Here is an 11,090-nt window from a genome sequence, read left to right on the forward strand (position 1 = left end):
GTGGCAGCTGGTGCAGGGTGAGGGGTGTGTGTGTGTGTGTGTGTGTGTGTGTGTGTGTGTGTGTGTGTCTGGGGAGGAGTGGTGACCTAAAATGGAAGTCAGACTTCAGGTGAAATGGGGTGATGAAAGTACCCAGAGAGATGTCCTGGCACATTCCATTGTGCCAGAAATCAAGGAAGTGCTCAAAGAATGATGGGGACATATAAAAAATTCTCACCAAAGGGACTCCCACTGGCCATTCTGGGGATGGTTTGAACATCAAAATAATCGTGATGATGATGGATTATATCCCTTTGAATAAAACAGAACATCTTTTCAATACAGATATAAATAAGTAAGTTAATAAATTGAACATTTAATGAGGAATGGGATATTTATGTTGTTTCAAAATATCCCCCCAAACCCTCATTAATTCTAAAGGAGGAATTAATAACTTCACAGAAGAGAAACCTAGCATGCAACACCATAGACAAGTGATCAAAGAGAAGAGAACATCACCCATAATGAGGCAATTTGGCACACTATATACCTCTTGACACGCAGGACGCAGCAAGAGAAACACAGCATCACCTCTGTGGTAGTGTGCGTAACCTGACTCATAACCTGAATCTAGTCCCAAGAAAACATCAGACAAAGACAGTTGAGGGACATTCTACAAAATAAGGTCGTAAAAACCCAGGTCAGGAAAATCAAGGAAAGACAGAAAAAGTGTTCTAGACTGAAGGAGATGAAAGAGACATGACAACTAAATGCAACGCCTGATTCTGCATGGGATCCTTTTGCTATATAAAATGGTATTAGAACAATAAATGAAACTTGGAGTCCTAGGATTAGAAGGTAAAGATGAATCAGTGTAAATTTCCTGATTTTGATGGTGTGTTGTGTTACATGGGAGAATGTCCTGGTTTGTAAAAAATACACACTGAAGTACCAAGGCATGATGATAAAGCATCAGGTCAGAAATTTTCTCTGAAATGACTCAGAAAAAAAAAAGTGTTTATTTTGCATGTTCGCATTTTATTGTAAGTTTGTAGTTATCTCCAAATTTTTTAAATGAAAAGAAAAACTCTAATAAAGGACAGAAGACGATCTGCATACTCATCTATGCTCCATTGGATTGGATAAGTTAATACAGAAGTATCAATTCTCCCCAAATTAATCTTTAGTCTTACGTCACCTCCTTCAAAATTCCAGTTACATCTTGTGAGAAACTCAAAACAAAAATAAAAACAAAAACAAAAAACCTACTCTACAATGTACGTAGAGAAGTAAAGTTCTATGAATAACTGAATCAACTTTATATTGGAATCAGTATATTTTATGCTGTATATGAGGCAATATATTACCCTTAAAAAATAAAGTATGGGGTTTTACCCTACCAGATATTAAAGCATATTAAAAAGCCATAGTAAGAGTAGCATGATGGTTGCCAGGGCCTGTGGGTGGGGAAATGCAGAGATGTTGGTCGAAATGTACACACTTGCAGTTATGTGATGAATAAGTTCGAAGGATCTAATATACAGCCTGGTAACTATAGTTGATGAATCACACTGTATTGTACACTTGAAATTTGCTGAGAGTAGATCTTAAGCATTCTCACCACAAGAAGAAGTTAACTCTATGAAATGGTGAGTATGTTCCTTAGCTTGATTGTGGTAACCACTTCACAATGTATCTGTATTGCGTACATGAAGTCATCACATTGTACACTTTAAATATATAAGAATTTTTTGTGTCAATTATTCCTCAATAAAGCTAGGGGAAATTTTTTTTTAAAGCCGCAGTAGTAAAAATAGTGTGGTATTGGTGCAAAAACAGGCAAATAGGTCAATGAAACCTAGTTCAGAGACAACCTCATGTATGTATGAGAATTTTGTTATATAATATGATTCATAAATCAATGGGCAAAGGGTGAATTACTTACCAATTGGGGTTGGCTCACCTTATGGAAGAAAATTAAGCTAGATTTCTATCTAATCCCATATACAAAATTGGATTCTGGGGAGATTAGAAACCTTAGTTTGCATGGTAATAGTTGAAAGTTAATAAACAAAGGTGTAATGGAATGTTTTGTGAACTGCAGTTTAGGAAAGATTTGTTAAACAAATTAGAAAAAGCACAAATCCTAAGACAAAACAATCCAATAAATTATATCACCGTAACATAGAGGATTTCTGTTCAATGAAGGGTACCATGGACAAAATTAATAGACAGCTAACAGAAGAGAATAAGGTACCATTTGCAATGTCTAGAACAAACCAGAGATTAATATCTAGACTGTACAACGAACTCCTACAAAATCACAAGGGACAGAAAGACAGCGACCCCAACAAGAAAACAGCCACGTCAGAGTTATGTTTATATGTAGGGGACGTGGGGCTCTGAGAGCTTGCAGCATGAATGTTCCTGCTTCCCCTTGCTCTTCAGTTTAGCAGACAGGAGCACCACGCTGGTAGCATTTCAGTAGTGGAGGAGGTGGCCAGAGAAGAGTTCAGATTCCCAGTGGATTCTGACGGCGGTCAACAGGATTTGCTGATGCATGGAATGCCAGGTATGAGAGAAATAAAGGCATTGGGGTGACTACCAGGTTTTCAAGCTGAGCAGCCCCAAGGATGGATTTGTATGAGACTGGGAGATGGAAGGCTGCAGCTGGAGCAGGTCTGTGTGGGAAACGATCAGGCGTTCAGTCTTGGACAGGCTGAGTTTGTGCCGGCTCTGTCATTCAACACTGCTCAAGCCCTTAATTGCGCTATGTTTTAATTAATTTTCCTTTCTGGCAACTTTTTAAGTCTTAGAGTACTTTTTGTTGTTGTTCTTAGAAGGACTCTTGGAGAGTATTTAGTTCCTCTTGCGCACTTTGCAGGTGAGGAAACTGAGGCGAGAGAGAGAGAGAGAGAGAGAGAGAGAGAGAGAGAGAGAGAGAGAGACTAATGCTAGGCTTAGAACCCCAGCCTCCCATTTCCTTTCCCTTCTCTTTCCCTTGTATGATTTTGCTTCTCCTCTGCTCTAACCAAACAGAGGTAGAGAATAGAGAAGACCACTGCTCTCTATGGAGTGGGATACAAATGCTACGTATCAATGTTGTTTGAGCTGCAGGAAACGGCTTTCTAATTCCCTGTCAAATTCGCCTTAACTAAAAGATAAGGGCATCTGTAAGTCATATAATCCCCCTCCATCCCTTTTTCTGGTAGCAATAATACAAGTGAAAACGTATTTCTTCTGGTACATACTTTTCCTTATGAAAAGGCAGGGCCTTCTAATTCAATTTGGAGCCACGCTCCTGTCACTCTAAACAAAGCAGACCTTTCTCCCTCCCTGCAAGCGTGAGGCCACCTGGTGAGTGGGCACTTGGCTTGGATGTGGGGAAGAAACCAACTGCCCAGGAACCCCACCTGTCTACAGCTGGGCTTGAAATGCCATCATCAGTGATAATAGCTAATGTTTACTGACTACTTACTATGTGCCAAGCACTGTTCTAAGTTATTATTAGAACACATGTATTAATTCATTCAGCCTGCCAAACCATCCTGAGATATGGTACTATTAATATCAAACCCTTTTTAGGGATAGGAAAACTAGGTCCAGAAAGATTGAGTAACTTGCCTAAGGTCTCGCACTGGTAATCAGGGGCAGAAGCAGGGTCTGAACCCAGGAAGTCTGCCCTTAGGGTCCAGGCCAGTGTTTCCATTACACTGTGTCTGGTAATTAAACACTGCATTGGAAATGTACTTCTCTAAAAGCCTTCCTCCTCCTCCACCTCCTCTTCCTTCTTTTTCTTAAATGCAGGCACTTACACTGAGAAGATGATAGGAAATCCATTTTCAATCATTCACAGTGCCGTGTGACTTAGATTCTTAGATGATTTCCTGTCCACTTGAGAGCAGATCCCCAAGACACTAGATGTTTTGGCATTGAGGAGGAAGCATTATGCACACGGATTTAACATTTCCTGGGCAATGACTGGGATTTGACACGTTATTTATAGAACCCTTCAAATGTCCCTGCAGGGTAAGAATTAGCCTCCTTTTATGTCTGAAGGGAAATGAGGGTCTCTGAGGTTGGAGCCAAGTTTGATCCCTGGGTGTTCTGAGTGGAACACTTGTGGCTGGCTAGAAGGACAGAAAAGCTTTCTGGAAGGGAGCTGCTGGGTGCTAACGCCAAACATCCTAGTTCTGTGTAGCTCTGAGCCTAGAAAACACAGCTGGATTTATTCAGCAATAACATTGGGACAAGCCAGCACTTCCCCACCTCTTAGGGCTTTCGTGTCAGTGTGGAAGACTAGGACATGGCAGTAGGCACTGTAATCCCAAATTAGTGCCACAGGCTACCTGAACCCTCCACCTCCCCAGCAGGGACATTTTTGTGGTTGAGGACAGAGAAAAGAGGACTGGAGCTAACTTACAGCTTTAAAATTTGTCATTACCTTTGTTATTTGCCTCGGTCTTTCAAATACAAATGTCCTAAATGCATCAATTTATGTGCATCTGGAATCTGAAATCTAAGGCCACCACACCCTATACAGACCATTCTTTGTTTTGTGAGTTAACTTTATCTACTGTGCATTTCAGTTTAGTCTGGAAACTTCTTTGCTTGAGATTACCAGCTTTGGCTTTTTACAGAGGCTTAAAGAAGGGGTGACTCTGGCAGACTCAAGCTCTCTGATGTTTCAAGGTACAAATATGTGACCTGAAGTCACGGTTGGTTTGCACATCTGGATTTAAAAAGTTATTATTTATGAACTAACTGACTGATGGACAGAGAGGCTCCAGTGGAAGCAGGTTGAGAGCAAACCAGGCTTTGTGGTGCAGTCACCGTTTGGCCTAACTCTTCTTTCAGGAAATATCTCTCTGGAAGGGAGGCCTCAAACTGTGGGTCCCCATCCAGGCATTGAAATGGCAGCATACAACCCTCCTTTTGTAGGCACCTCCCAAAATAACTCTCAACAGGATATGGCTCATTATATTAGTTCTGTAATTTTATTTTCCAAATGATGCTTGTCTTTGAAGCTTGGCTGGGGGAGCTATAGCTAAGATAAAATGGGGTTCAATGTTTTGTGACAATACTTCCTTAGATTTACACATGACTTAAAAAAAAAATATATATATATATATATATGTAATCTCTTAAAACCTGTGACACAAAATATTATAACATCTTCCACCCTGTCATTTATTTCCCATATTTGATATAAGTATCTAGTGCCTCTTTTTTGTCAGGTTCTTCCCTGGAGCTGGGAACACACACCAGTGAGCACAAACCAACGGGCCTCTGATCTCAAGGAACTCGTGGTCCAGTGGCGAGGTGCATGATAAGCCAAGGATCTCAAAAATAAATGTACAATGCAGCTGTGAGATACGCTACAGAGGCCAGCATTTAGGGTCAGGAGAGTGTGCATGGGAGCAATTTGGGATAGTCTGGGGAGTCAGGGAAGGAATGCTTAAGTCAAGAGGGGGCACAGCGTGTGCAAATGCCCTGGACCGTTTCCAGCACCAAGGACTTGGCCAGTGAGACCCAGCAGAGCCAGTCAAGGGAGGGCAGTGAGGGGACTGGGGAGACCACGTGGCTTTTACAAAATTTTAACCGAGGCCCCACCCACAAAGATTCTGATTCAGTTGGAGGAGGAGCGACTAGATACAAGGATTCTTTTTTTTTTTAAGTCCCCTAGGTAAAGCAGCCAGGGTTGAGAATTATTAGCCTAGGTTATTGGATCCTTAATCTAAGGGCTGGGGGAAACTACTCAGTTGTTAATCGCAGGGATAACACATTCAGATATACATCTGGTGTCCCTAGGATGCCTGCACATACATACACCCAGTGAAGAAAAAAGGAAGCCTTAAAAAAAAGTATTTAAATATCTTTCAACTTTGCAAAAATAACTTTTGTTTTTAATGTCAAGATAGAGGCAACAATAGATGTGCATTCCCCCGCCCCCTTAATGCTAGTTAGGTATTGCTTAGAATCTCTGGTATTAGGAATTCAAATTTAAATAGGGTTGTGTCAATTTAAATTCCAAGTCTTTAAAGCATTTTCTGTTTGTCCTCAGACACTGCTCACCTTAAATCATGGCAGCCCCTTCCTTTAAAATGAAAAGCTTATAGTCACCTAGGCTCTTTATTTTTTAGAAAATGTTTTCATAAAAGGACCACAGATCCCAGAAATTGTTCTGATGTGAACACTACGGTTGCAGTAGGGAATTTGTGATGTTAGAATCATGGGATACCCTCCCAAATAAATTGCCTTCCAAATAAATCAGTTTATTGATAATGAAAGTGTTTCCATAGTAAAATCTCATTTGATCCTTACAGTGATATTGTGAGGAAACTGGGGAACAATGAGTCCTTCAAGATCAAACAGAAGTCAGTAGCCAAACCAGAACTAAGCTTCAGTTCTGACTTCTAGCTTCATGGCCTTGTTTTCCCCTCGTGCAAAAACTAGGAAATGTGATCTCGTAAATCAGGACTTTTCAGAAGATTCTGGTCATGTGAGTGTAATAATTGTAATGTACTGTTCCCTTTTGTAATTAACTCAATTAATCCTCACAACTCTACTTCAAGGTGAGAGTTATTTCCATTTTGCCTTTGTTCACCCAGGTTCAATGTTTTCCCCATTAACAATAAGCCCCATGAGGGCAGGTTCCATGTCCGTCTTATTCACCGATATACCTCACCCCGAATGCCTAGCATAGGTAGGCAGTCCCTAAAAATGTGTTGAGTCAATACATGAATAAATGACTGGAAAACGAACTCAGATTGCAAATTCTTTGAGGATAAGAAATAAAACTCTTTTTCAATTTGTCTTTATTTATCTAATATCCCCTGAGGTGGCCTCTGGAATTTAGTAAATTCTTAATGAAGTAGTTAGCCTGATGAATTAGTCCAAAGTTTAAAAAGGTTAGGGATGTCATCATCTCTTCTACTCTTACATTCTGGTTGGCTCAGGACTGTCCTGGGTTAGCACTGAGAAGTCCTGCATCCAAGGAAACTCTTCAATCCCAAGAAGACCAGGACAGTTGGTGTGGGAACAGAGGCAGGAGTGCAGTTTCCAGGCTCTCGGCCTCACGTGGAAAGGTGCTGGCTGAGGTAGTAAATGGCCATCAACTGTGATTGGATGGGCATCAGTTGTGGTTAGTTGGCCGTCAGCTGTAACCAGTGAGCCATTGGCCACTAATATAACTGCCGTGGCTACGCTAGCAGCAAGTGGGGGCTAGCAAGAAGATGGGGGCTGAGCTAGCAAGAGTGGTTGCAGTTAGCTTGGCTGATTGCAGCTAGCAAGTGGGGTTGGATACCAGAAAGAAGCAGACGGCAGGTTGCAGATAGTGTGACTCCTGCTTCCTGTATCTCCAACCCAGCCACCAGCGTGACTATACTGTTATGACTCCCCTATCTGTGGCTCCGTTGGTGTTCCTTTTTGGCCTCACCATGTCCTACATTCTTATGCAGGGAGCGGGACTAGAGACCCCGCATGACACCCCACATGACAGTTGGTTACCCTAATTAGGTACAGAATCTATGAGTTTCACCTGTAACAGTGTACCTTTCAACATTAACGTAGTGCTTCTCAAAGGGTAATTCCCGGACCAGCAGCAGCAACGTCTCTTGGGAAGCATCTGTCGGAAATAGGCAAATTTTCAGCCCCCTCCCTGGTTCTAACTGAATCCAAAATTATGGAGGTGAGGGTGGGCCCAGCAATCTATATTTTAATAAGCTCTCCAGATGACTCTGATGCCTGACAAAGTCAGAATCACTTGTCAACCTGAGCATTGTCTGATCAAACAGGAAGAGATAAAACCAAAACGCAGACCATTGAAATAACCCCATTTGTGTCCTTCTTTGGCTTTAACTTTCTTTGATTGCTTTAAATCCTCTAATTCTGACTAGCTCTCCTCCGACTGAAGTGGTAAAGAAGGGAGGGGTGGGTGCCTCTTAACACACCTTACGGCTTCAAGACTTGGAAGACTTGGTTTACAATACAGCAGTTTCCACTTTCAGGGGCAACATCCCTGATTCCTCACACTGAACGATGGGTAGAGAAGATGAAAGAAATTATTTCGATATATGAGTGAGCAAGAATATGGCATGAATAGCTCCAAGAAGATAGTTGTAATACTTGAAAAGAGTGTCTTTCAGAAAGGATGTGTTCAGCAGTTTCTCTTGTTTAAATCACCAGATTCTCAGAGACGCGAAAGACAGGGTCAGATCTAAGGCTCATCTTTACATCATCCAGTTATTCTAATTCCTGAACCATCAGTGACTCCAAAGAGAACGAACCAGGCATTTTGCTAGTCTCTGTAATGCTGGGCACTTTAAGTAGGATTCTTAGTTACACAGATACACTGAAGTACTTAGGGAGATAAGTAGGTACAGAGGCACTGAAAGGATTCTCCTTTTTGTAGATAAGGAAATTGAGTGGGGTGGTGACTTCCTTGAATGACTTTTTAGAAATGGCATCTGAACCAAGAAGGGAAGTCAGGATCAAGGGGCTTTGCACACAGCTGGGGCCATTAGGGTTGATGGGCATTTATCTTTGAAGACTTGAAGATGGTGAAACATTTTGAATGACTTAGACCAGGGTGGCCTGCGGGCCAACTGCGGTCCGGTCCGCAATCCATTGTTAATTGGCCCGCAGCAAATTCCAAAAATATATTCAGTTTATTTAAATAAACCAGGTGAGGCAATACGTACTTCACCTTGAGTGAGTGGCCTGGCTGTTTGGCTGAGTGGCCCCGCATATGGCCCTTGGTAAAAAATGTTGAAAAAAGTTTGGACACCCCTGACTTAGACGGATGGAGTGATGGCTTCTAGCCATGGAACTCACTTACCCTGGATGGCTGTCAAGATTAAAAGTTCCACTTCCAGGTCTTCTCATCAGTTTGTTTTGTTTTAATTTTTTCCTAACATGGCTCTCAACTTGTTTGGTTAGCCTGAATAAAGGCATTCATCCACTGGTCTTTGGGGTGTTGGACCATGTAGTGGGTAAAGGTGTGGGCACCATGCCGGAACATAAACAGGTAAATGGTGCCAGTCAAGACCAATTTCTTACTCACCAAGAGATAATGCCCTAGGATTCTTTAAGGTGCCAATGTATTTTTCTAGGGCAATGAATTGACCAAATGACCTTGCATATCTACCTCCTTCCCATCTCCATTTTCTCAACATGTTGTGGCTCCATTAACTAGGGATGAATGAAATATCCTCTCAAGTTGACCTCCAAATTTAAATTAGCTAAAAATAATAATAGGAAACACAAGTGGTGCTTACTTTGTGCCAAGATCTCTTCCAAGTGCCTTACATATGTTACTAACTCATTTAATCCTTACAATTGCCCTCTCAGGTAGGTACTATTACTATCCCCAATTTACAGCTAAGGAAAGTGAGGCTCAGAGAAGTTAGGTTACTTTTCCAAGATCACACAGCTAGTAAGCAATACAACTGGAATTTGGGAATTTGACCGTGTGCTTGCAATTGCATCCCCCCAATTATTCCGTTTATAAAGTATAAATTAAACTGATCTTCTGATCTCCTCCACAACAAATATATCTACAACACATTTATCACATTGACCACAGCAAAGATGGGTGGTGTTACCTATTAATAACTAGAATGGGAGCTGCTTGAGGGTCTTTCTCTAAGTCTTCCTTGGAGACCTAACACCTTACGCAGAGTAAAGGTCACTAAGTATTCCTTGAATGTTATGCCAAATCATTTACAAAACCAGGAAGCAGTCTAAAATCTATCTATAAATGTTCATATATGCTCTTATGTACCCATATTTCTATGCCAATGAGAACTACCTTTATCAGTATTTCTACCATTTCCTTTTTTCTCTCTTTCTATATATATCATGCATGCTTTGTACAGACATTCCTCGAGCCATAGAGCTTTGTTAATTATTCCTCAGTTGCCCCTATGGCAGCTGTAGCATGATGTACCCAGCTGTAATGCCTCAGCTTGCTCATGCCTCACTCTCTTCTGCCTTTCTTCCCTTCCATGTTCACCCAGCAGAACACATTTCTACATTACCAGATTGGCCTAGTCAATGCTTTAAAAAATAATCAAAACCTTAAAAATGCTTTTCAGTGGTCACAAAATAGTAAAGTCACCTAAAAGTAACACAATTGTCATTATTGCATTAGTTGGCAATGATTTGAAAAACGACAAACACAAAACCTTCACAGCATGAAGAAAGTGATTCTCTTATTAACACAATTTCTTTTTAAATTTACATTTTGAATGAATAGAATTCAAGTATTTATAACATCAATTTTATTATAAAGACCCAAATCCAGTTTTTATCGTCTATGCAGCAATTTATAAACGGACCTACCCACTTGTGAATGGGCTAGATTTTTTTGTCTCTGGCATATTACCACATGAAAGACTAGCAGATGTATAACTAGCCTAGTGTTTGTATTTCTTTTCTTTTTTAGTATTTTCAAATAATTTCTCATAGTAACTTAAGACAATAGCCTATTTTCCATACAAATAGCACTTGAAGTAGAAAATTACATAGGAAAAAAACCCTGATCTATGACTTCACTAGAACTGATATTGATTGTGATTTTAGGTTGTTTTTTGTTTTATTTTTTCCTTTTAAATTTTCTAAAGGACTATTTCTCAACCTTTTTGGCCATTTTATTTATTTATTTATTGTTTTTTTCCCTTTTTAAATTTTCTTTCTTTGTAAAGACTTTTAATAAAAATATAGCTAACATGCAACATTATATGAGTTTCAGGAGTACACCATAGTTATTCAACATTTATGTACCTAAAGAAGCTATCACCATGGTAAGTCCAGCAACCATCTGACACCGTACTACGCTATCACAATATTATTGGCTATGTTCCTTATGCTATACGTTATATCCCCATGACTTATTTGTTTTATACATGGAAATTTGGACCTCTTATTTCCCTTCACCTTTTCCCCCTTTTTAAATTTTTCAATTACAGTTGACATTCAATATTATTTTATATTAATTTCAGGTGTACAGAATAGTGGTTAGACATTTATATAATTTAAGACGTGATCCCCCTGACTAATCTAGTACCCACCTGGCACTATACATAGTTATTACCATATCATTGACTGTA

This window comes from Rhinolophus sinicus, linkage group LG05 (genome assembly GCF_036562045.2).
Source record: "Rhinolophus sinicus isolate RSC01 linkage group LG05, ASM3656204v1, whole genome shotgun sequence".
NCBI classification, from domain to species: Eukaryota; Metazoa; Chordata; class Mammalia; order Chiroptera; family Rhinolophidae; genus Rhinolophus; species Rhinolophus sinicus.